This window comes from Ochotona princeps, chromosome 23 (genome assembly GCF_030435755.1).
Source record: "Ochotona princeps isolate mOchPri1 chromosome 23, mOchPri1.hap1, whole genome shotgun sequence".
Classification (NCBI taxonomy): Eukaryota; Metazoa; Chordata; class Mammalia; order Lagomorpha; family Ochotonidae; genus Ochotona; species Ochotona princeps.
In genome coordinates, this window is record NC_080854.1 from 19,220,579 (window position 1) to 19,246,414 (window position 25,836).

The 25,836-nt window shown below is 38.8% G+C and overlaps 1 long non-coding RNA gene across 1 annotated transcript in view; it reads left to right on the plus strand.

Annotated features, from left to right (window-relative positions):
* The window catches only part of LOC131483100 (uncharacterized), a 402,453-nt gene that overhangs the window by 98,968 nt on the left and 277,649 nt on the right, over nucleotides 1–25,836 (plus strand). Inside the window, exon 2 of the long non-coding RNA XR_009247513.1 lies at nucleotides 4,785–4,918. This is a non-coding gene — a long non-coding RNA (uncharacterized LOC131483100). The remainder of the gene's footprint in view (nucleotides 1–4,784; nucleotides 4,919–25,836) is intronic.

Sequence of the window (25,836 nt, forward strand, 5' to 3'; positions counted from 1 at the left end):
TCTCCTGATTCATTCCCCTCAATGCTCATCACCGCCCAAACTGGGCCAATCTGAAGCCAGGAGATGGAAACTCCATGCAGGCCTTCCCACCTGCGGCTTCCCAGGGTGTGCATGAGAACGAAGCTGGGATTGCACGCAGTACCTGGAGTCCAGCTCAGCTACTGCTGTATGAGATGCACACATCTCAAGTGGTGTCTTCTCCATTGAACCAAACACCAGTTCTCACTCAGATAATTATCTTTCTAATATTTTTTATTCTCACATGACCTAATACATTTTCTATTTTTAATTTTTAAAAATTTGAATATTTTCACTTTTAATTCATATTTGACAGATTTAATGTGATTATAGTACAATTTTAAGAACAGAGTGCCATTCCTCTTATCCCTCCACCATGCTGTCCTCAATCCTTCTCCCTTTTTTTCAAACTTCTGATATATTTTAGATTTATTATTATTTATTTTAGATTTACACTATATATTTTAGATTTACACTATACTTTTACTATAGTAAAAAGTATAATACCTCATTGTATAACAAGTTTAATAAACAGAAAGCAAAAAATACTGAAGTTCAGTGGGAATATAGAAAATGACTATACACAAAAATTGTAAACCTAAACAGATTATTAAGACTATAGTACTATAGTCTGTGTAGTATAACATTCTGTTTACTATAACATTCTTAACCATTCACTTGACAAAAAGTATATTTGTATATATGCAGTAATTCTGATACAGATATTTCTCTTTTTTTGTTTCCTTTTTAAAACTTTAGTCTCTTCAAGTAAGAGAGAGCGTGTGCTATTTGCCTTTCTGTATCTGATTTATTTCACTCAATATGATGTTGTTCGGTTGAGTCTATTTTGCTGCAAATGGTGGAATTTCATTTTTTATAGGTGAATAATATTCCTTTGTATATACATACTACATTTTCTTTATACATTTGTCTGATAAGGACATCATGGTTGATTCCAAATTCTAAGTATTGTGAGCAGTGCTGCTGCAAACATAGTAGTGAAGGCATCTTTTTGATTATGTTCAAGGCTTTTGGACATATATCCAGTCTTGAGGCTGATGGTTCAAATGGCAAGTCTATTTCTAGTTTTTTTTTTTTTGAAGATTTATTTTATTTTATTTGAAAATCCAGACATGTAGAGAGGAGGAGAGACAGAGAGGAAGATTCTCTGTTCAATTATTCACTGCCCAAATGGTTGCCAGAGCTGAGCCGATCTGAAGGCAGGAGCCCAGAGCTTCTTTTGGGTCTCCCACACAGGTGCAGGGCCCAAAGCCTTGGGCTTTTCTCCACTGCCTTCCGAGATCATAAGCAGGGAGCTTGCTGGGAAGCGGGGCTGCTGGGATTAGAACCGGCACCCATGTGGGATCCCATCGCATGCAAGGCGAGGACCCTAGGCACTAGGCTACCACGCTGGGGCCTATTTCTACTATTTAAAGAAATCTTCACACTGTTTTCCACAGTGTTTATACCAATTTACATTTTCACCAGTTCTGTGTAAGTATCCATCTTTACACTACATCCCTGTCAGCATTTGTTATTGTTCATGTTTTGAATTTTAGCAATGCAGACAGGGTTGAGGTGATGTCTCTTTGTGGTTTTGATTTGTATTTCCTGATGGTCAGTGATGCCGAGCAGTATACATTTGTTGGCCATTTAAAGGTCTTTTGATAACTCTCTATGGAAATCCTTTGCCCATTTCTTAACTGGATTGATTGTGTTTTCATTGTGAAGTTTTTTTTTTTTTTTTTAAGATTTATTTAATTTCATTTGAAAGGCATCTTTCACAGGGAGGAGAGACAGAGAGAGGTCTTTCATCTGCTCGCTTACTCCCCAGATGTCTGCAGGTGTTGGAGCTAAGCCGATCCAAAGCCAGGAGCCAGGAGCTTCTAGATCTTCCACGTGGGTAAAGGGGTCCAAGGGCTTGGATCATTCTCCACTGCTTTCCCAGGCCATAATCAGGAAGCTGACTCAGCAGTGGAGCAGCTGAGGCATGAACTGGTGCCCATACAGGGTGCTAGTTAACTTTTAAAAGATAACTTTGCTGCATATAATAGTCTTGTTTAAGAAGATTTTTTTCTTTTAAGACCTTGTCTTCTGGCCTGTAGCATTTCCACTGAGAAGTCTTATGTTAATTTAATTGATGATCCTTTATATATATGATTTGATGCTTTTCTGTTATTGTCTTTATGTAACTCAATGTGTTTAACTTTTGAGTTTGATGACAGAATGCTTTGAAGATGAGTTTTTTTCCTTTTGTTCCCCTCTCCACCCTCCCGAAGATGATTTTTTTTAAAATTGAGTCTCCTTGGGTTTCTTTGAGCTGTTTGTATTTGAATGTCTATGTCTCTTTCAAGTTCTGGGAAAATTTCAACTATTACTGCATTTAGCAGATACTCAGTGCCTTTTTTTCTCATCTTCTCCTTCAGGAATACCTGCAGCACAAATATTTGATTATTTAATGGTTTCCCATATCTCACATAGACTCTTCATCTTTTAAAATTCTTTTCTCTTACTGGGTTATTTCAAAATTCCTGCCCTCAAGGTCAGAAATTCTTTCTTCTGCTTGGTCTATTCCACTGTTTGTTTTCACTTGTATTTTTTGTTTTTACCAATTAAAGTTTTCATCTCTAAAATTTCGATGACTTTTTTCTAATGAGTTCTGTTTGGCTTGTACTACTATCTTGCATGTTACTTATTGATTTCCTCATCTCTTTGATCTGTCTGTACTCCCTTGCATCTCGCTGAGTTTCCTGACAGTCCTTCCTGTGAAGTCTGTATGTGTCAGTTCATAGATTTCCTTCAGTTCCAGATCTAATTCTGAAGAGTTATTGTGTTCTTTTGGAGATGTCATGCTACCTTCCTATTAAATGTGTCCCTGTGTTAAATGTCTGCCCATGTGGTGTACTCACCCCTTCTTTACTTGGTAGGATTTATTCTAAAAGAGTTTATGACTTGGCTGAAAAACAATTATCCTTTGGCTTGTTGCTTTGGCTTTGGCCTTGGTCCTAGGTGGTCCCAGTGGGGTAGTCCCTGAGTGATATCTTTGATATTAATCTGTGTTAGCTGTGTCTATAAGGGAGTCCATGGTCTTGTCTGGGGCAGTTCATTAAGACATAGCTGTGGCTTTGAGATGAAGAAGGATTTCTTTGGTGTGCATAATTGTTCCAAAGAGAGTTCAGTGTCAGTCTCCCTGGTGGGTGTGATAGCCATGGCCTTATTCTTGGTGCTGAGGGAGACAAAGGTGACTGGCTGCTTAACCTATTGGCAGGCTTGAATGATGCTGAGGCTTGTGATACTAATTCCTGAAGCTCCAGGACTGTGCCACATGTATGAATCTTCTCCTAGGAGAGTCCAACTGGTTCCATGGCTCATAATACAAACAATCATAGTCCAGGGATTAAGGGGGTGTTAACTGAACCTTATTTCAATCTTATAGAGTGGCTGTAAGGTATATCAGAGACTTTATTCTGTAGGATATGAGCGTAGAGAGTGGAATGTGGGTACATTCCACCCTACATCACTCAGGTAATTTCCAATGGCACTGAAAAATTTAGGAAAAATGTTACAGTCTGTTGTTAAGGTATAGGGGTCATTACCAAGATCTCCCAGGGTGGGAGCAGATTTTCTTATAGGATGCACTTCTAGTATTAGCCGCCAGAAATTAAGGCAAATGTCCCTGCCTACATGAAGTGTGTGAACATAGCTGTGGGGTTAAAGCTCCCAAGTTACCATGGTGGCAGGATGCAGGGGCCTGGTCAGTAGTGAAGTAAACCAAGTCAGCTGTGGGCACCAGTGTCCCTTTGTTGAGTAGCTTTCACTGACCTTGGACCATTCTCAGAGGAAATTCGCTACTACTAATTACTCTGGCTTCAGCTTAGTCCTTATGGGCTATTCCTTAAGGACACACTTTCCAACCCCTCTTGAATAATGTTGGAGGTGAGGAGTCAGTCATAGAAACTGCTTTTCTAATATGTGAAAGGAAGTGCTAAAATGGGAGGAGATTCATCTAGAATCTAACTTACAAAAAACAGAGATATAAACAATCTAGGCACGTGCATAGAAGGAACATTCCGAGACACTCTGTAGGATCACTATGGGGTCATGCGGTGTAGATGAGTTAAATAATACATAGTTCAATATCAGTGGTGTTAGGTAGGAGCCAAATAGGAATGATGAAAACAGTGAAAATACTGCATTTACTATATCTATCTTCAGGTCAGTGATGGCCCTTGGTGTCACCATCACCATGACAAAGGACACTTATGCTAATTATTGAACTGGTTATTAAAATCTCAACAGGAAATAATCACTTTTGAAAAAATATTTATTTTGAGAATCATAATTGTGGGGTTCCATAGGCGAGGAGGGAAAGAGGGAGGGAGGGAGTAAAGGAGGAAAGAAGGGACAAAAAGAGAGACAGAAAGACACAGAGATATTCCCCTTGGTTCACTCTGTAGATGGCTAGGTCGAAGCCAGGAACTTTGTCCAGGTCTCCCACTTGGGTGTAGGGCCCATTCACTTGGATCATATTGCATTGCTTTTTTTAGACCATTAGCAGGGATTTCGATTGAAGTGGAGCAACCAGAACACAAAACAGTGCCCACATGGGGTGCCAATATAACAGGCAGTGGCTTTGCTTGCTACATCGCAACTCCAAACCCAGTGGAGTGATACTTTAAAAGAAATAATTTCTGTGGCAGGTTCTCATGAATATACCCCTATTATAGATCAACAAATTACAGTTTGGAAATGTTAACTCTTTTCAGATCACATGACCACGAAGACTACACTTGATTCCATCCTAGGCTGTTGAAGTTTTGAGAGTGGATTCCTACCTGTGGTGGATGGTGTCCATTTAGAAGAAAGAACCACTGAAAATGAAAATGGCAGACTGATGAAAGTAAGTGTGATCCCCAGAGTGTTTCTGAGGAGATACTGAAGAAGTAGTTCATAGCTATCAGTTGGGGGCTGGGAGATGGGCAGTAAGGCTCTCTGAAACCAAAAAAAAAAAAAAAAAAAAAAAATCCTTTTGGCAGCTACAACAGGTAAGTGGCTTTGACAAACATGCCTCCCTCCTTCACTTTTCCAGAGTTAAACGGATAGGCAGTATTTATTTGTTTGATTATTCAAGAGCTTAGGATAACCTGAGGCTTTCGCTATTCCTTATTAGTTGGTGTTTTCAGGTCCGCGGTGAACGTTGCATAGTTCTGTGTTGGTCTTTGCTCTAATGTAGTAAGTGGTAGGATTGAAATGAGTGCATCTTGTTTCTGAGGTGTATGAACGCTGATGCAGGAGAGTGCTCACCCTTGGTGAGGTCGTGGTTGACTTTCTCCACGGATGGAACAATGGGTTGCAGTCATTTATCGCTTCCCTCACGTCCTGACTACTCATCATTGGTTTTCAAAGAATGGCTGCCTCTCCTTGTTTGTTGTTTCCTGTTTAACTGTCATGAAATTGCTGATTGTATTTCCTATGCAACCACTGAGAGTTAGATTTAGTTTGTTAGAAAAATGTTTATATATCCTGTTTTAAAATTTTTTTTTCCTCCTAAATCAGTCTTTATACATTTAATGTTTGCCCAACACTGAACACTTTATGTCATTTATTTCAGAGAAACATGGGTAGAATGTTTTTATTTTTATTTTAAACTACACAGTTTTCGAAATAATTTGACCTACAGTTCTAGCCTAAATTCTAAGCAAGGTGATATAGGGAATTATCTTCCATTTTGAGTTCCTCATATTTAAAATCCTTACTTGGCAGATGTCCAATAAATATGTATTAAATAAATGAATGAATTTGAGATGGATTAAAGATTAGATTCTTTGGCTCAATAACTTGGTAATCAATTTCCAGCAGGGACTTTCTCACTACTCAGGGTTTTCCAGTATCTTGGAGGTCTACCAACGTGTTGCATTCCACGTATTTTTTTTGGGATGTTGTTTTGCGCAGGCTTGTACTGCTAAGTAGAACTCAGTGGTAATGTTTGGCAGATAGGAGGATCTTTAATTTGCTTTCAGTGATTCAAACATGTTTCCATAACAATTGTTTTGTTTGTTTCCTTAGTTTATTTTTAGTAATTTTTCTTAGGCTTAATCAGAGGCCAGACTATTACATCTTGCATATTTGAATTTTTATACAGCTTCTGTTTTATGCATATCATTTGGCCATTTGTCTATACAAGAGGAAAGAATGACTTTGTAATTACCTACATGCAACACTGATTTTCAATATGTATTTAGCGAGAAGTAATGACAATTAGCAGAACTAAATCCTATGGACTTTACTATTTCTGATACTTTTGAACAGTATTCAAATAAAAAGTCAGCCAAAATATTTGACTGAATTGGCCACTGAATTCCAATCCAAATATGCAGTTAATAAGTACAACCTAAGAGACCTAAAATTAATATATTAAATTTGGAAAAACTCTGCAGCAGTAACCTGGCTGACTTATCTTGATTAGACTTTTCTATATGGCTATGTAAAGGGAAATATTGTTCTTTTATTGTGTAACCACTATTAATTTGCCTATGTGTTTTTCTTGTATAGATAGTTAATTATGAGTTACAGACCAGAGGGGCATGTTTTATCAGTGGTTGCTGACAGAGAGGCACCTAGGGTCATCCCAGGCATGAGCTCAGCTCTCTTCGACTTCTGTATTTGAACCGTACAAGGGAGAGTTTGAGAATTTTTGTAGTAATCATTTCCATGCTGAATGTGGTAGGAAGAATGTTGGCCTGGGACTCCAGAAACCTGGATTTCAGGTTCTAGTGAACTACCAAATTCTGTGACATTTTGAACACTTGATTTTCTCAACTGTAAAGATTAAGTGAAATTTCAATAATGTCCTGTCAAATATGGCTGCTAGTTATTTGGTCAAAGTGTGGCAAAGATATTTAAAGATATTTTAAAGGATCTCCAAAATTTGTTTTGAAGATTACTTAGTACAATTAAAGTTGTGAAAAAATGAAGCAACCAATATTCATGGCTTTTCTGCTATATGTCATCTGTTACATTTTTAGTCATTTGAGAAATGTAAATGAATAAAATAAAGATTTCTCTGGTGGAGCTTAGATTCCAGCATGATGAGGCAGACAACCATAAACAAGAGAGCTAAGTTAGGCAGTACGGTGAAGATGGTAAGTGCAGTGGAAACAACGGCAGGACAAAGAGAAGGAATCCAGATGGGAGAGAGAAGATAACATCTGGGCAAAGATCAAGAGAGATTGAAAGTTCTCTGTTCAGAGGATGCTGAAGAAGAGGGTCTTAGAACCATGACCTCCTCATTAGCTGCCAGGCCAATGTGACTGTATCAGGATAAGTATGTGATTTTTTTCAGTGAGATGGTACAATGTGTGTGTATGTATGTATGTATGCATGTATATACGTATGTATGTCTGTGGATGAGAGAAAGAGGAAGATTATAGGTCTTCCTATTTTAGATTTATGTATACATAAAAACTATTAAAACGTTAATCCTTGAGGAGGGGTGACTGTAAATGCTTAAAATGTTTAAAGTTCTAATTTTCCTTTGATCCCGTTTTAGGGAAAAATGATTTGAATCAATGCTATTTTATTAATCTATAGAAACCTGTTTGGAAGTGACTTGAGTTGCATAGAAGCAATTAAATTATGAAGTGAAATGGGTTTTACTGTGATGTCCCAGTCACCGCAAGCTTTGTTTCCTGTTTTCAGGACAGGCAGGAAGGATTTACATATGTATTTGATTTTCTTATTTCTTTAGCCATGTCCCATCCCTCATTTAGAGTTTCTTTTGCCTCCACAAATGGGGAAGTCACATTGCACCCCAGGTTCCCATCAGGTGGGACAGCTGGCAATGGGGTTGTATTCTCTTAGGAAGCACCTGTGTCAGTTTGGTGAGTCTCCTGGGCAAGCTGGGGAGTAGAACTGCATACCTTTCTATGCTGACTGTGCCATAGCATCCCTGGGGAACTTGAAAACAAAATGGACAACCATTGCCAGGACTCTGTACCAAGGATTCTAATTTAATTTGGGAAAGGACAAGGGTATTGGTATTTTTTTCTAACGCTCCTCGGTTGATTTTAATGATCAGAATCACCTCATTCGAGTGAATTTCTTGACCTCAGCAGTGCTTACACTTTGGACTGACAATTCTTTGCTATAGAGGAGGTTTCTGTGTGTTATAGGATAGTTATCCGTTTCCTTAGCATTACTAATTAGAAGAACTTCTGTTTCTACTTGTGAAAGCCAAAAAAAAGAGTCTCCAGATATTGATAAATGTCTCTTGGAAGGGAGAGAATTCCTCCACTACTGTGCCACTGTCTAGTAGAAATACAGAGCTAACTATAATTTAAACATTTTTAATAGCTGTTTTAAAATGAGCAAAAAGATAAAGCTAGCCTTAATATAATTAATTTAACTCAATAGGTACAAAATGTATAAAATATGTACTAATGTTGAAATTATTTGGGTATTTTATATTCTTTTTTTAGTTTCTTAGAATCCAGTTTATTTCCATCCAGAACTACCCTTTGAACAGCTAATGGCTACTGTACTAGAAGAGGGTTAGTGGATATCAGAATCACGTTAGGGAAGAATTTGTTAATGCATGGACTGCTGGAGCTCCCTTTTGCCCTCCAGCTTCCGATTCAAGGATTTACACTACTAGAAATTTCCAGGGAATAGGATAGCTACTGCTCTGGTGATCACACAGAGAACCACTGATGAAGAGAAACCTTTTTTCTTGTTAAAATTACGTTCTGTGTAACAGCAACAGCATCATTTTGGAGCCTACAAGACTTGTAGAAACCCAGGCTCTATCTGAGTTCTAATTGTGTAAGAAGCCCCAGAGATCTGAATACATCTTCAACTTTCTAATTGTGTAAGAAGCCCCAGAGATCTGAATACATCTTCAACTTAGAACCTAAGACTTCCTGGAGCAAACCTCCCATCACTCTGCCATGGGGGCCCGCTTGTTTTCTTACTAGCTCTTTCCTTTTCCTCTATTTTCCCTACGACACTTAAGCATACAGGGTCTTCTTGTGTTTTCATTTGCTTTGTTCTTTTCTGTTAACCGATCTCTACCAAGGACCCAGTGCAGTGGCTTCACTATAGGAACTTAAATATCTAAGGAATTAATGGTACTACAAAATGAGAAATGATTGGAGATGATAATTACACAAATTCTTCACCTTTAGAAGTTTAAGTTAAAATATGAGCTGCTTATGTTAATTCTGCTGGCTGGCTGGGGAGATCCTCCAGAACCTTCACCTGTTGAAGCAGTGTGGGTGATTCACTGTGAAAGAATTGCCTTGTGGGGAGCATACTTTCAACCTGCTTGTCAGATTCCTCTTCCTGGTAAGGTGGAGCGACGAACTTTTTCCTTTAGAGGAGTGGAAATACTCTGCCTGATTGTGATGTCACCAGCACCCAGGAAGCATTCTGGACTGGCCCTCCTTCAAGACTGCCAGTGCTGTTTAAGTGTTGATGACCAACTTTCCTCACACTTCTGCAGCCAGTTGGCACTGGAAGTCCTTGTGTTCAATCTGAGTTCCAAGTAGCAAAAACACTACTGTGGGGTTGAAACTTGGTTTTCAAAAGGAATTACTGATGTTACAAATCTTGTCTAAAATTTAGCTTTTTTTTGTTGTTGTTGTTGTTTCTCATATGTAAAAATAGTCTTTGGGTCTTAGACAAGTTTCATTCTTTCTTAAGCTTTTAGTAATGGAGAAATAGTTTCTCTGTATTTCTTCTGGGAAAAGACAGTAAATTTTCCATGCCTTCTGTTGAGATTTAGTGTTAACTGTGAATTGACCAATGGATTTATGAACTCTATCTTCATGTGCACAAACAACTTGAGTGTAGACAGAAAGAAGAAGTAATTCAGAGGTTACTTTCAGAACATGTTTCAGAACAGGACACATATAAGAAAATAATAAAAAGCAGAAATGAGCAATATTTCACAATATTCTTTTCAACTTACTTCCTTGCACTTTTTTTTACTAAGCCTTACTGGGATCATAGAAGAGTGAAATGTTGATTCTGTTTTCTGTAGCAGGATTTGAATGAGAAACAATGTGTCTAAGCAAACCAGTGACCTCAATCATTGTAGGGTCGTGGCTGTGTAGGGGAGGAAGCAGGGGAGGACAGCAGGGAGGCAGCTGGCTGAGATGGTCTCCAGCTTTCGTTAACTTCATTGTCCTACAGTTTTGTAGATGAAGACTGTGTAATGTTAAGGATATGTGCTTCATTTATTGTCATTTGCAAACTATTTCTGTGTTAAAGCTGAAGGAGGATCAGTGGGAGAGAGATATCGGTACTAGATAACCACAGGCATATAGCGAATGAATGCTTCATATGTAGAACTTTTTTCTCATCATGATGATAATAAGTACTTTTTTATGGAAAATATGTTTGGAAGTGAGATGTGCATCTGGCAAGTTTGGAAATAGACTGTTGTTTGCTGTATGGCAGTGATAGACTTGATGCAGGGAGCCGATAATCATACATGTGGACTACTGATTGACGGTCAATAGGTGAAGTTTATTAACAGCATCGGACTTTGAAAGACGGAGGGTCATGCAGTCATAGGGGAGGAGGGTTTGAGGAATTTACATATTGACAGCAAGTGGGAGTTGAGTTGAGGCTATGTGAATTCAGCACCTCTGTCTGGAAGTACCTCTGCTTATTTTGTAAACTAGGCCTGCAGATTCAATCAGTTGTCTTCCTACAAGCTATTACCCCAGATGTTGTCATGGTTTAGTAGAATGCTGAACCAAACTCTTTAAATGGTAAGGTAAATAATTCTGCTCCAACATATTTTGCCCAACAACCATAGTCTAGCAAGCTGTGTGAGGAGACCCTTTGCTGTGATATTGGGTAGGCATCTCCCTGACGAGCCTACATTTATCTCCCCACTTCTGGTGCTTAATCAATGAATAACGAGGACATAGTTTCTAGAGTTGTGTATTGTATGAAGTAAGGGTTGGTGGTTACAGGGGACATAGAAAATTAAGAAAATTAAAAATTAGATAACTAAAGGGATGTCTTACAAAATAGAAAAATTTAGCGCAGTACTTACAAAATGCAAAAAGATAGGAAAAACGTGACTCCCAGTGGAGACAAGGTGTAAAATTTCAAATGCTGGTAGTGTTTGGCAGACAAACTATGGTAAAGGAAACATCATTTAAGACTGTGCTGCCTCCGTACATTACCTCATTCATCTCCATGGTAACCCTGCTGACACACTGCACGTTCTTTACCCTGGAGTCTGGGAGGAAGCTGGGGCCTGAGAGATTTAGTTACGTAACTGACTCCCTGGCTTACTTAGGGATGAAAACAAAGTGAGGACCAGAACTTTTGCTTGGAGTTTTCTTTACAAGCTTCTCTGGAAACTGCTTTGTAATCATGTGATTGCTATGAATAACTGTCAGCATTTTTTAAACGACTTTTTGAGAAAGAGAAGGGGGAGAGAGAAAGAGCACACCCATGTTCAAGTTGATCCCACAAATGCCCACAGTGGCCTGATGGAGGCCAGAGCAGTGCTGAGAGCCACTACTGGACCCATCGCCTGTTGCTTCTTACTGTTTGTGTTAACAGGAAGCCGGATTGAGAAGCCAGGACTTGGGTAGACTCGGATTTAGGATCTGGCCATGTTATTCGCAATGCCAAAAGCCTGCCCCGATTTTCATCACTTTTGAGTATCTCATAACTATTCCTCTTAAAGATGCTCTATGGGGAGAATTTCTGTATTGATCAGATCCTCTGCAACAGAATGTCATAGATTGAGTGGTTTATTTCTCACATTTCTCATAGCTAGGGAAGCCCAAGATCAATGCAGTGATAGATCTAGTACCCTGGTTTGTAGACGGCTGTTTTCTCATATCCATTCATGGCTGATAGTAAGAAATTCTATCCCTCTTGCCTGTAATGAAGACAATAATCCCTAACCAGTCAAAGTTCCACCTTCAAATACTGTTGCATCAGGGGTTCTGGTGTTATCCCATTGGGGATAACATGAATTTTGGAAGAACACTAACAATTCAGTAAATAACTTTTTTTTTAAAGATTTATTTTTATTACAAAGTCAGATATACAGAGAGGAGGAGAGACAGAGAGGAAGTGGAGCTGCCGGGATTAGAACCAGCAGCCATATGGGATCAAGGCGAGGACCTTAGCCACTAGGCCATGCTGCCGAGCCCAGTAAATAACTTTTGATGTGCAACATCTATCTCTATCATGTGAAAAAGTGGCAATAGATATATTTCTTATTTTAAGTTTTAGTTCTCTTTCATCTAAAATGGTCCTTGTGGCACAAAGTAGCCGTGATTGTTCATCCAAGCATCCTACAGTTTAACTGTTTTGAGAACTTTTCCTCTGTATCTGTAATGTCTTTTCAAATCTTTGGGGTCTGGCAAGCAAAGTAACTTCTTTTCAATGATTTTTATGTAAGTAATAATTTAGGTTCCATTATTTTTTCTGATTTTTAAAATAATGAAATCTCATAGCAGATAAGGTGTGAAGAAATTAATCTGTAATCAGCCTAAGAATTAAAACTGACAAGATAAGGGAACTTCAAAGTTTGTGGAAATGGAATGAAACTACAGTTTTTTTGGTGCAAAGACTTTGAAATATTTGTATACAAAAGGTCCTCAAAAACTCTGGGAAACTATGTTATATAAAAACTGCACTGATTTCAAATACTCCTGTTCCAAAATAGAGTTAATCTTTTAATCCTGTATTTTCAAATAATTGTTTGAAGAACCTGAATATAGTACGTACATGTCTGAAGGATGTGTCACCATTTCCTACTAAACCACTGATTTTTTAAAGTTTTCTAAAGTGAATGGTCTCCAGTTTGCATAGTTTGTCGCATATCTTTTGGTGCGGTTATTAGTGAAGAAGACACATGTGGGGCTAAGCCTACAGCCCTTCAGTGTCTCAGAACAAATACCAACTCCTCAGCACTCACTGGACTGGACATGCCATCTGCCTTGTGTTCCTGTGACAGTGTTGCCACAGATCATCCTGCAGGTACCTGTTTGCTCTCCTTCTGTTAGCACCCATGTAAAGGCTGGTTCCTAGGTGCTTCAGTGTCTATATTCTTGACATCTCAGCACATTTTCCTGTAACCAACTGGTGTTCTCAGCTTGTTGTTCCCTTTAGGAAGTTTACTGATCTCTGACAAAAGCAGTGCTTGATCATTGAACTGACAGCTTTATTTGACTGGATTCTTTAAGCAGTTCAGTATGGTTCTTACCTGGTTACAGAGCCCTTGAATCTTGTTCTCTCAGCAGTGTCCACCTCTTCCAGCTGATTATGACTCTTATGTAAAAAATTTACTTAAGTAATCCACTGTGCATAGAGTTATGCACTCCATCTGTGACTCTTATGTGGCAGCTATAATTAGGTACTGACATGAGCTGGTAAGTTGTTTTAGTCATGGATACTTTACATAAACATAAGAAGTGTAATGCCAGGTATTTAATCCTCATAAAGTCATGTTCTTCGCATGGGCACACCTTCTAGGAATATATCATGGCCTTAGTATGAAATAGTTACTAGCTTATGTGTTTCAGTGACTCATTCTGTTAATTAGGGGATAAGCATGTAGACAGATGTATGCAACATACCTTTCAAATAGAGGTAATTTATTGATTGTAAAGTGATTGAGAAGGATAATTAATTGTAATGAAGTCTCAAATTTTGGCTTTCCCAAATTTGTATTTTGAGTACTATATTGTACATAGTATCAACTTAGTCTTATGTTTTATAGCATCTGCCAGGAGGAAAGAAACTACTGGGAAGTTTTTGACATCAGTTACTCACAGGAATGGTAATTGTATAGATATGTTGTTTAATTTGGTGGAGTTTATGATGGGAAATAGAGTTTGAGTGTTTTTGATGTGTTCCCCATTTCATTGCTGTAGTACAGGGTGCTTCAAACTGACACAAGTATCAGAATTACCTGAAGGCACCTATTACATTTATAGGCCTTTATAAGGATGACTGAACCAATGGTTGTTTCTAGAAATAAACATGTTTGTTTTTAAAGATTTACTTACTTGAATCAAATCTGGTAATTCATAGACAACAGACTCAAAGCGGCACTAAACAATAGCAAAACTACTATACCAATGCATGAGAGGGGAACCGGCTGCGATCCTGACAACCTCTTAACAGGAGGTCATGTGCGTGGAGCAGGAGGGCACTCCAGGGTGGAGCAGGTGGTAAGGAGGAAGCTTGGATCCCAACCATGAAGACTCCCAGACCTTCACCACAAACTATTAATACGAGCAACAAGGACTACATCCCAACTGCCTAGGAGACCACAGGGAATTGGATGCCCTTGGAGGCCGAGTACTCTGAGGTCACCCACCCTCAACCGGAGCTTCCGCAGGGGATGGAAGAAGTCCAAACACTACCGTGCAGAAGCCAACGTCATCAGAAAGACAACCAGAAGCCCTGAGCGGTTCGCAGAAACAGAAGAATGATAAACGTCCTTCGGGACCAGGGAGGAGAGCTTTCTCTGGTCTGAACCTGGCTCCACCTCTGGACCCCCACCCTCTCTCGCGATGACCATCGGGATCGCTCCGAAAACCCCTCATAGCAAACAAACAATCATACAAACTAAAAAAACCTAAAATAAATAGACAAACAACAAAAAGTAGAGCCTGGAATCTGACAGGAAAGAGCTGGCGTGGATTGGCTCATGCCTCGCTGGGTGGGACACAAAGATTAGTCACTCCTCACCATGGTGTTGGGGATTTCCCTGCAACCTCCCCCCCAAAACAAACAAACAAAAAAATGTTCAACACCTTAATTGTCAACAAATGTCTTGTTAGAGTTACAAGTCAGTCTAGATTACCCTAAAATCTGCCAAGATCAGCAAAATTATACTTCAACACAACAAATGGCTAAATACTAAAATGAAATAGACACGAGACAGCTGAATGGTACCTTATAGCCATTTTAAGGTATATAGCAGTCGGTTCTGTATATAAAACTAAAACTGAAATGTCAATGGGCTAATCATAGGTTGTGGTTAAGAACTTGCTTTCTTTTTCTTTCTTTCTTTTTTTTTTTTTTTGTAACACACTGGTTACTCACAACCATTTCAATTCCATAATGTTGCAAATGGCTGTTGATGTTATGTTGGGACTCTTGGTTGAATGGGATGATATTCTGCCAGCTCTAACAACGGACCAGAAATGGTCTCCCCAAGAGACTGCTCAACCCATCTGGACAATAAATAGCTGGACTTTATACTTGGTATATGTTTACAAGGAAAGAATCTTGATTGAATTTGAACTGTAATACTGCATCAAGGTGCAGGAAGCCACCAGGGGGGAGGGGGAGGTGTGGGGGGATTCCCAGAGCCTATGAAACTGTAACATAATGCAAAATAATTAATAAAAAAAAAAAGATTTACTTACTTGAAAGGCAGAAAGAGAAAGGAAGAAAATTATAGGAATTATAATTAAATTATAATTAAAGGAAGAAAGTTGTACAGAGGAAGGAAGAAAGAAAGAGAAATCTTCCATCCACTGGCTGCAACAGCCAGGGCTGGGCCAGGCCATAGCCAAGTGCTAGGAGCTTCATGTGGGTCTCCCATCCAGGTGGTAGGGGATCATGCATTTGGGCCATCCTCTGCTGCTTTCCCAGGCACATTGGCATAAGTGGAGCAGCAGGGACTTGAACCAGCAACCAAATGGGATGTGGGTGCTGCAGGTGGTAGCTTAACACATTACACCACAGAACCAGCCCTGAAATAAATATTTTTTTAAACAAAAAATTTGGACTATTTTGATCACATGGATTTGGGAATAGAACTTCCTTCACAGGAAGCTGCAGGGCTCACTTAGCTTTTTCAGGAATGTAAAAAGGCAGGTCTTCCTTACTCACTTTACAGCTGCACTCTTGTGAACTGACAACACTCAGCTTTGAAGAGCTGGTTACAAACAGGAGTGATCGGAGTTGGAGTTGTGGAAGCTTAGCTGCTCTCCCCTGAGCACAGGACCAACTGCTAATGAGCGCGTTTCAGATGATTGTTCACAACACGTGTAGACATTCACCAGACAGGTATTAGAGAAGCAAGATGTGTCTGCAAGGCTAATGAGCCTCTTGTTTGAGCTTCTTTAGTGATTCTTTTTATGAACAGTTCGGACGAGTCACATAGGACAATGTTCAGAGTTTACATTCTAGGCCTTCCTAAATTTGCTTTATGAGGAGGCTGCAAGAAAACATCAGCTGCAAAACAGACCTTCACCAGACATTTAATTTGTTGATGTGCTGATACTTAGTCTTCCCAGCATTCGTAACTTCAAGAAATAAAATCTTACAGTTAATGAATGACTTAGCCTGTGGTATGTTGTTATACAAGCAAGAACAGATTAAGACAGTGTTCTCATGCCACAGTGGTTGTGAATGTACTTTCTTTCTTAACCCATCAGAAAGGTTAGGGAAGTTATTAGCAATAACAGTGGCTAATCATTACAGGTTTCCATGGGGACTTCTCCCTTAACCATATAATTCTGTTACAACCTGTACCCCATTTTTTTTCTTTTTGACTCACTGAGCTAGTTAGCTAGTTTTCAATGAAACAGGAAGGCTCTGAGAAGCAGCAGGTACCAAATCCTGGATTTGAAGCCAAGTGTTTGAAATGTGTGAAGAGATTCAGACATCTAACTTGTCAGAGTGTATCTAGGAGTCTGGGAAAATCAGCATTGGGTAGGAAAGAAAAGATAATAGTAGATCCTTTCAGAATGAGATCTCGTTCACATCCATGAATTCTGGCTATGGACAAATGGGCTGCACTTGTTCCGTAGCTTACTTTTTCTACTAGGTCTGTTCTGCAGTGGGGCAGTGCTAACTAGGCTCTCAATCATGGCTAAACGTGAAGAGTTGGTTTCACGCTATGGAAGTGAGAAACAATTTTGACACTGTTTTACTCAGCTTTTAATCAGTGTGACAAAACACCTGAGACTAAATATTTTTTTTAAAGAAAAAAGAGTTATTTATTTTTATTGGAAAGGCACATTTATAGCTAGAAGGAGACACAGAGAGACAAAGATCTTTCGTCAATGGCTGGAGCTGAGCCGATCCAAAGTCAGGAGCCAGAAACTTCTGGGCCTCCCACATGGGTGTATGGTCTCAAGGATTTGGGCCATTCTCTATTGCTTTCTCAGGACATAAGTAAGGAGCTGGATGAGAAGTGGAGCAGCCAGGACAGTAACCGGCACCTATTTGGGATGCTGGTGGTAGCAGGCTGAAGATTAGCATGTTATGCCACCACCAAGGTGGCTCACTTCAACCCCTTTAAAATATTTTTGAGGTCTACAGTTTAAATAATTAATTTAGGGAAAATATTAATCACAGAGCAAATGAGATTTCCCACCAACCCGGGACCTTCTTCTGGCCAAAAGGCTTAGCCTGGGACACACCTCTGGCAGACCAGTAGCTCCTTCCCAGCAGTTCCAGTTACTGAACCTATTTTCATCATGCTAATGGAGGAGTAATAAAGGACAACAAAAGTGTCAAATGGTACTACCAATTAATGTTTAAAAAAGAGAACCACACTGGCTGGGGAATGTCTTTGGTTTGGCTTCAGTTACAAGACTCATGGGTAACAAGTTATCAGCAGCTTAGCCGCCATGAAATCTTACAGGCTACTTATCCATAATAAGCACCAATTCCCTCACTTTTATGAAGGTGAGAATTAGCTAAGAAAGTACCCATCTCTCTTAGCAAAATAGTTGGCATGTATTAAGGAGCTGAGAAATTATGTCATCATCTCTACGTTTATATTTGTTCCTGAAAATTAAATTGAAGTATTTTGTAAAATCTTAGATTACCCATTACCCAAAGTGTTAAAAGCAAGCAAACAAAAGATCCCCAAAGCTGAAAGTTCATCTAATTCATCTTTCTCAACTACAAAGTTTATCTGCCATAATCAATGTTGCCAGTTTCTCTTGATATGATGATCAGTGCATCTATAAACACAAGCAAAATATGTATTTTTCCCAAATGCACTCAACTGTGTTTTTAAATTGACATTCCCACCTATACTGACATGAAGAATTTTTATAATTTTTCAAAAGGACCCATTACCTGCCACTTTGGCACATAAGCATATATGTCTACTGGTGTTTTTCTGAAAGCATATCTAAAAATTATTTTACGTCTAGTCTACAGCACTGTGGAACATATTTTATTACTCTAGTATTTGTGCCAAACATTACCTTGTTGTATATTGAATTTATACGGCAGTTCAATATTGTTAAACCCAGATGATAAATAACTTGCTGTGCTTAATTAAATTGACTGGGTATGTGTGTATCCTGATGCAAATATGTTTTCCTTATAAAGACTATTCTGCCCTTTGCAAGGCATAGGAAGTCTGAAATTAGCTCTGGATTTTTTTCAGTGAGTTGCAAAAAGTGGTTCCTGAAGTAAGGCAGCAAAGCACAGTGGTGAGACTGTGCTTTTTGAAATTAATATTTAAGAATTAAGCAACTAACTTTTCCATCTTTTCTGTTCTCTCCTTCCTTCCTTCCTTGCTTCCTTCCTTCCATCCTTCCCTCACTCCCTCCCTCCCTCCAGATTAAATATAATGTTTCAAAACTACAGAATGGTGGAAACTATTGAGAAGTTAGCAGTAAACTCTATGTAAGATAAATTTAAGTGCATTCGAAGAATTAGAAAGCCTGATGGTTTGTCTCGTACTGTTTTCCATATGGTGTGCCATTTTACATTCCCACCAACAATGTATTATGGCATCTTTCTCCATATTCTTGCCAACATTTGTTATTTGTTGATTTTTGGATGATATTCATTCTAACTGGGGTGGGGTGATACCTCATTGTAGTTTTGTTAATGCTGATACAGTAAACCAATTTCTGATTTGCTACAACTGGAGCCCATTCCATCTGGTCAGCAGTGATGCTGAAATATCCCTAACATTGCACCATCGGAATTCTGCCATTTCCTATTCTTATATGACTCTGTGTCAGTGGTGGAGCTGAAATACTGGAAATTCTCTTCCTTTTCTCTAGAATTTAATGCTAAGAATCCAAACATAGGGTTGCTTCCAGCAGTAGGAAGACAGGAGTTCCTGTTTTCTTTCTGTTTCTTTTCTGTTAGAGTATGTCATTTCTATTCACAAGCAAACCGGATTCCCTGTTACAGTTTAGGACTATTTATACGAGGTTTTAAAGCAATAACTTCAACCACAGAGGGAAGAAAGCAAAGGTAAACAGGCTTTAAGCGACTTGGTCAAATTTCCATAACTTGGCACAACTTTAGGAACAAACTGTTTCCTGACTCCCCAGATGTGCAGTCAACTGCAGACCCTAAAACAGGGTGGATGATTTTATGCAGCATTTAATAAAACCTTAGAGAACAAACATACACATGATATTTGGTATGATATTGCAAAGTGGTCTATGCACTAAATGAAAGGGAACTGTTTGATTAGGTGTCAGAGAGACTCAGAGTTGCACTGGGTCACCTTCTTCAGCCTTAACTTTAAAGATGAGAAAAAGTAAGAGAGATGCAGCAATGTGCATGTTGTTCCACACAGCGAGGGGAAGGAGGAGGCTGGAGTGCAGATCTCTTGATAATATGATTTGTTGTCTGGGAACACCACAAACCAGATCTACTGGAAACTTCCCCACTTCAAACACCCAAAAATGTTGGATTAGATACAACAAACAATGCTCTAAATGCATGGCTGAAGTCACATGAAGATAGAATCTGAGGAAATTTTGAAAAAACACATCAATAAAAGACAAAACATTTAGTGATATTGGAATTGCGTCCGCTTATTCTGGGAAGAAAGCTAAGAAATAATGAAATTGTCTAATATGTATCAGGAAGCTGTATGAGGGAAGTGGAAAGGATGCAGAAGTTGAAAAGAGGGATAGGGGATTATTTAGATAAAGCTAAACTATGAAAATGTGGAATACAATGGTAGAAATGACCCCAATCATACTGGTTATCAAATAAATATAATGTTCTAAATCTAACAATTAAGAACTAAAGATTTTTAGTTTGGGTATTTTTTTTTTAAGATTTATTCATTTTATTATAGCCAGATATACACAGAGGAGGAGAGACAGAGAGGAAGATCTTCCGTCCGATGATTCACTCCCCAAGTGAGCCGCAACGGGCCGATGCGTGCCATTCCAAAGCCGGGAACCAGGAACCTCTTCCGGGTCTCCCATGCGGGTGCAGTGTCCCAATGCATTGGGCCGTCCTCAACTGTTTTCCCAGGCCACAAGCAGGGAGCTGGATGGGAAGTGGAACTGCCGGGATTAGAACCGGCGCCCATATGGGATCCCGGGGCTTTCAAGGCGAGGACCTTAGCCGCTAGGCCACGCCGCCGGGCCCTAGAGCGGGTATTTGTTAAAGGCATGTTTACTTAAAGAAATACAGATGACACATACATAAAGAGACACTGAAAATTAAAGGATGCAAATTATGTATCAGACAAAATATTTCTAAAAGTCTGGTGTCAGTTATGTATAGTATTTTCAGGCCAGTAAATTTTTTTTAAAATATTTATTTACTTAAAAGTCAGAGCATCAGAAGAGGAGAGGGAGGACAAAAGGAAAGAACATAGAAAGAGAGAGAGAGAGACCTTTTATTCTCTGCTTTGCTCACCAAATGGCCTAAAGGGCTGGAGTGCAACAGTGTGAAGCCAGGAGCCAGGAGATCTGGTCTCATCTCCTCTGTGCATGGCAGTAACCCAAGTACTTGTGCCATCTTTTGCAGCCAGGGCTGTCACTCCCAGGTTAAAGAGTGGCTTCATTCTATGCACCACAGTGCCAGCCCTTAAATGAATAAATTTTGAGGCAAAATCACATTTATAAGTGAGTTTATATGTGTTATTAGAATTTATAAGTGGTTACTTCATATCAACCAAATATGTTTTTCGAGGCCATGTGGTGGTGTAGTGAGTTAAGCTATCACTTGTAACGCCAGTGTCCTGTATGGGCATGGGTTTGAATCCCAGATGCTCCACTTGTGATCCAGCTCCCTGCTAACACCTGGCAAAATAGCAGAAGACGAACGTCAGCATTCATGATGGGAACCCAGAGGAATCTCCCAGCTCCTGGCTTTGGCCTGGCCCAGCCTTGGCCCAGCCCTGGCCCAGCCTTGGCCCAGCCCTGGCCCAGCCTTGGTCCAGCCTTGGCCCAGCCCTGGTCCAGTGGGAAGTAACCAGCTGATGGATGATCTCTCTCTATCTCTAATTCTGCCTTTTGAAATCAATAAATATTAATCTTAAAAATATGTATTTTAACAAAAAGATATTTTGAAGTGTAAGTAATATCATACAATTTAATTTATAAAACAAATTGACAGACTTTTGGAGGAAAATTTATGAGAGCTTTTTACATGTTTCTCAAATGTTCTAGTCCACATAAGAATTATGCAGCATATGAAGATTGGGACATATAATATCTGTAAGTCAAATACGACTCTGACCAAAAACCAGGCAGAATACTTTTAAACATAAATATAAAAGACTAAGGTTTTAGTAAATCAAAAGATGGAACGTGTGCTTTATGTGCTTTGGACATATCTGTGTGTGACCATAGACTTACAAATGTACTGTGTGGAAATCTATACAGCAGTAAATGTATGAATAAACAAATACATATCCATCAAGGCAGATTTATTCATACTTTTCCAAAATTTCCTGTTTAGGCTTCCAAGTGAATTATCAAACTGATATATGTTATTGAATGAACACCATGTCACGTTTTTCGGCCTTTTGGCTAAGATCAAGTGTAGAGTGAACACTACAGTAAATTAAAGATGAACAGTTTATGGTAATTTCAATAGCTGCAGGAGAAAAATCTTGTTAACATTCAGTAACCATACTTGAGCAAAAATAAAACTCATGGCACACTAATAATAGAGAGGGAGCTTCCTTCTTGTTAAAGGGGATCTAGTAAAAACCTACCACAGCAGCTTTTCTTCCTGTGATGTGTTAGGAGTATGTCCTTGAAAATTAGGAATCCAGCAATATTTACTATCGTGTTTTGGTTCATCTTAGGTAGTTACATATTCATGGTACCACATACTGTAGTGATAGCCTCTGCTTCAGGAAGAGAGCCAAAGATGAAAAAGGCTAGAAAGAACAAATAATCTGCATGTCATGTTACTGTGCATGTGTAAATTCAAGAGGATTTTAAGATATAATGTCTGAATTAATAAAAATCAATTGCATGCTTCTACAGCAACAATATACAATTATAAAATGAATGGTTGGAGGTGGCCATCATTCATTCTTTGAACTCTCAGAGGGGAAATCATTATAGTAGAATAAGCAGACTCCTTTAACGGCTGAACACAAAGCCAGGCTCAACTAGAGAAATGAGACATTGTATTGGATAGACAAGAGAATGTCATGCTGTTCCCAAATTACCTGTATTGAATGGTCAAGTTTTCCAAGTATTTTCTGTATACTCATAAAGGATGCTTGATGCTTAATTGTTGGGTGTAAATTTTGCAGAGAACAACCTATATTTATTAATTACATTGTGCTTCTAAATTGTGGAATCTATATTCTATATATGTTTATTAGCTTTTTGAGTGCTTGGTTTGTTCATGTCTAAGAGAGTTGTTTATATGAAAATGAATCACTGGATTTGTGAGCTTGTCAGTTAAAATTTTTTGCATTGTTGTAAGTGATGCATTTAGTGATAAATTATATATATATTCCTATCACCATTTCCCCTTATGGCCATCCTTTTTTTGTTGTTGTGTATTTATCAAGTTCTCCTTTCTTGTTTTCTGTTGGTCTACATTTTTGGAAAGTGCACCGTCTACTACATCATTTGCTTTCTTTGATTTTTGGCTTATGTATTTAACCAAAGATTAAAATTAATCAGTATACTTACCCTTCTCCAAAATAATACAAAGATGTTAGAATCATTGTTTCAATTTACTGTTCTACTGTTTATATCATTTTTATCTAGTAGTTTATTTCCAAACTAGTTTTGGTCCTCTTTCATGTTATTTTTACCATCAGTTTCAATTTTACACTTAGCCAATTCTGTATCATTTCATTTACTCCCTGTAAATGTTTAATATCCTTTATACAGAAATATTTCCTCCATTGATTTTTGTAGTAAAAGTCTAAAAGAGTAAACTCATGTTTTTTATTTGTATCAACATGTCTGTAACTCAATTTCTGACTGTGTAACTCTTTAAAAATATTTATTTATTTTTATTTGAAAGACAGATTAGATTTATGGAGAAACAGAGAGAAAGGTCTTCCATCTGCTGGTTTACTCCCCAAGTGGCTGCTGTAGCTGGAGCTGAGCCAATCCGAAGCCAGGAGCCAGGAGTTTCTTTCGGGTCTCCCACATGGGTACAGGGTCCCAAGGCTTTGGGCCATCATCTACTTCCTTTCCAGGCCACAAGCAAGGAGCTGGATAGGAAAGTGGGGCAGCCATAATACTAACCAGCACCCATTTGGGATCCTGGCACTTATAGGTGAGGATTTAGTCATTGAGCTATTGTGCTGGACCCCTAATTGTGCATATTAATAGTTATTTTCCCTTTTCACACTTTAGTAAATATTTCTGTGACCTCTTGCTGATTGGAATTCTCTTGTAGATTTAATTATTGCTTCTATTTTATTTTTGCTTTCTTTAAAGCTTCTTTTCACTACAGTTTATTTTAGTATTTTGCATTTACTGTGATTTGAATACGTCTTGCAAGTTCATGTGTTGGAAACTTAATCCTTGGTGAGGTGAATTGGCAGGTAGTGCCTTTGAGACTCATTTTGGTCATGAGAGCTTTGCCTTCATCAGTGGATTAATGTTACTTTAAAAGGGCTACAGGAGGACCTGGAGCAGTAGCCTAGTGGCTGAAGTCTTTGCCTTGATCAGGCCAGGATCCCTTAAGGGCACTGGTTCCAATCCAGCTCCCTTGTTGTGGCCTGGCAAAGCAGTTGAGGACAGCCCAAAGGCTTGGGACCCTGCACCCGCGTAGGAGACCCGGAAGAAGCTTCTGGCTTCTGGCTTCAGATTGATGCAGCTTCAGCCATTGCAGCCACTTGGGAAGTGAATCAACAGATAGAAGATCTTCCTGTCTGTCTGTCCTCCTATCTGTATATCTGACTTTCCAATAAAAATAAAATAAATCTTTAAAAAAGGGGGCTTCAGGAGTGATTTTGTTTTCTTTAGCTCTCCTGTCCTCTGCCATGTGAGGTTGCAGTAAGTCTACAGAAACTAGTTCCATATTCTTCAACTCCCCATTTTTTAGAACTGTGAGAACTAAATTCCCATTCTTTGTGGATTACCCAGTGTTAGTCTTTTGTTCTGGTAGCACTATGTTATAGTACTAATATAAAATTCACATTCCATCTACTTAGCTAATGAAACAGGTTATTTATTATCTATTCTTAGACTCCTCGTGCATACTTCTATCCAGCTAAAATTTCCTGCTTAGGTGATTGTTATCTAAAACTTATTGTTAATTTTTGTTTTGTCTGGAGTATATAGGAAACAGAATAAGAACGTGTGGGATGTAAGTTCCAGAAGGAGAGAAAAGAGTGTGTGTGAGGGGAGACAAAAGAAGAGAGAAGTTATTTGAAGAACTTGTGGACACACTTATGGAGGGCTGTATGTCCAAAATCTTCTTCTGGATTGATCATCAGGCTGGAGATGAGCAGGACATTAGAATCTTGAGTCCAACAACACTGACTAGCAGAATTAATCCTTGCCCCGGGGAAATCAATCTTCTGTTCTATTCAGATCTTAAAGCAATCAGATGAGATTCACTTATTTCACTCAAAATACACTGACTTAAATGTTTGTTTCATCCAAAAAACCCTCACTAAAATATTCTGAACAGATATCTTTGTACTGTGGCCCAACCAAATTGACATAAAACGCCACAGAATTTCCATTTAAAGACAATAAAAATATTATTTCCACTTAGCATTCTACAACTATGTAGTAAACAACCTAAGCCACACTAATCCGTTCCCCCAGAAGAGGAAGCAGTCTCTTGGGAGGTGTGCAATCTTTGTTTGTGTTCCACAACTTAAATATTATGACGGAAAGCTAACAATCCTTAACAACTGACTTAAACATACAGTAGGTACTTCTGATATTACATGAGCAAAGGCTAAGAAGAAGAAAACAAAGATGTTTGCAATATGCAAACACAAACATTAGTAAGAAAATAAGGAAGAGGTAGTTGTGAGAGTTGCAGCCATTTTTACAGAAGTGGTCTTGGGATCCATGCTGGCATTTCTGTCTCCTTTCACTACTGACTCTGTATTCTCTTTTCTTTCATCAGATCAATGGAATTAATACTTGTGCCTCCCAGTAGAAACATTCCTCTGAAACCATGATCTCAAGAACGAAATTGTGCAAACAAAATGCAAATGTTTTGCTAGAGGGACATTTGGGGTAACAGTGGAGGTTCTACTCCTCTTCCACCTTTTGGTCCTGGGGACACAAATCCTGGCTATGTGAGAAATAGTACCATATAGCAGACACTGTTTCAGAACATACACAACCCCAGCTTTACCAAATGCTTCTACCAAGTCTTCTAAAGGCTATTCGGTTATTTTACCAAACCTGGTATTTTAGGGTGGCGGGAAACATAGTTGAGTTTGACAGGCAAATGTTTTTCCAGCAAGACATATTAGAGAAGTTGTGAGTTTTTGCTTAGTAGGTCCAGTTTGCATGGATCAATATAACAAACTGTGGTGTCTTGTAGAAAGGAGAGATGAGTTGATTCCTGCAAACTGAATTAGAATAATGAAAATGTACAACTATCCCTGCCCACTGAAAGCCCTTTGCTTTC